Raw genomic sequence first — 1,586 nt, 5'->3', positions numbered from 1 at the left:
AGCATTGATTACAGCCGGTTTAGGACCTTCACATTGAGTTGGAACAATATTATGAGATTTCATATTGAACTAGGATGTTGCAGTGAGTTTTGGATTTATATTTGGCTTCCTTAATATTTTAAATTTGTTATGACCAAATTCCAAATTTTATAACTAGACTTATTTTTTCTTTCATTAAACAGCTTATTGAGATACAATTCATATGCCATAAAATTCACCCACTTAAAGTGTAAAATTCAATGTATTTTGGAAATTAACAGAGTTGTGAAACCACCACTACAGTCAATTTTAAGATATTTAAATCACCCCCAAAAGAACACTGTGCCCATTAGCAGTCACTTCCCATTTTCCCCTAAACCCCCCACCCTGCAACTGATCTGCATATTTAACACAATTCTTAAATTCATGTGAAAACTAAAGGGACTTAGAATAGCCAAAGTAAACTTAGAAAAGAATAATAAAGTTGGGGGACTTACAGTTCCCAATTTCAAAACTTATTACAAAGCACCAGCATTAATTAAGACAATGGCATAAGGGTGAACATATAGATCAATAGAATCAAATTGAGAATCTAGAAAGTAATCATTATCATACGTGATTAACTGATTTTTGACAAGGATGCAAAGAAGATTCAGTAGAATAAAAGGTTTTTTTTGCCCACCTTGCCTGTGTCTGCCACAAACCAGCAGTTCTCCATTCACCCCACATCCAGTGAGACCTGCTAAACACCAATGCGGAGGGAGCAGACATGGGCAGAAGAATGGTGGCCAGGCTCAGACTGAGGCTGTGGCTTCTGGTGCTGCTCCTACCCACGCAGATTTATTCAAATCAAACAACTGTTGTAACAATTTCAAGTAACTCCTCCCAGAATACCTCCACTACCCAAATCCAGCTAATGCCACCAACCCGCATGGCAACTGGCGGTGCCCTGTCGTCAACAGCCATTCTTTTTGTGATCTCATTCTCCCTTTTACATCTCTACTGTTTAAAGATTCAGACCAAAAAACATCTATACATCCCCATCTTCTAAACCCAATTGAAATGGCATCTAGACATACAATGTGACAAGTTAAAAAATAGGTTTTCATTGAATCTGCTAATTCCAAATCTTATTTTATTGACACAAAAAAATGTTGAGGAACCCGTATTTGGTTGGTTTGAAGAACATTTGAAGGGTTTGACTAAACAGTGAATGTCTATTAAATCTACTGGAGTTTTCTGTATAAGATGAAGAGACAACATCCAAGATTAATTAAGAGATGATTTCTTTAAATGTGGTTTAAGAAGTATTGACATGTAAAATTCTACCTTGCAAATGAGAATAGGTTTTTTTTTAAATTTTATTTTATTATGTGCTCACTTCGGCAGCACATATATTAAATTTTATTTTATTATGTTATGTTAATCACCATAAAATACATCATTAGTTTTTGATGTAGTGAGAGAGAATAGGTTTTTATCTTACTTAGATATAAAGGATGGGATGTGAACAGAATCAGTTTTCATTTGGTTCATTAAATCTTTAAGGCCATGAAACAGTTAGGCAATACAAAAATCTTCCATGATTCCATTTATATGTACATTAG

General features: G+C 34.6%; 1 pseudogene; it reads left to right on the top strand.

Annotated features, from left to right (window-relative positions):
* Positions 1-748: 748 nt before the first annotated feature.
* On the top strand, positions 749-1,030 carry LOC148163071 (signal transducer CD24 pseudogene; annotated as a pseudogene).
* Positions 1,031-1,586: the final 556 nt, after the last annotated feature.

This window comes from Eumetopias jubatus, unplaced genomic scaffold, assembly GCF_037043125.1.
Source record: "Eumetopias jubatus isolate StellerSeaLion01/CBP00866 unplaced genomic scaffold, mEumJub1_p1.0 scaffold_11, whole genome shotgun sequence".
NCBI lineage: Eukaryota > Metazoa > Chordata > Mammalia > Carnivora > Otariidae > Eumetopias > Eumetopias jubatus.
The sequence above is the reverse complement of the archived record's forward strand: the minus strand, read 5'-3'. Positions and strand labels throughout refer to the sequence as shown.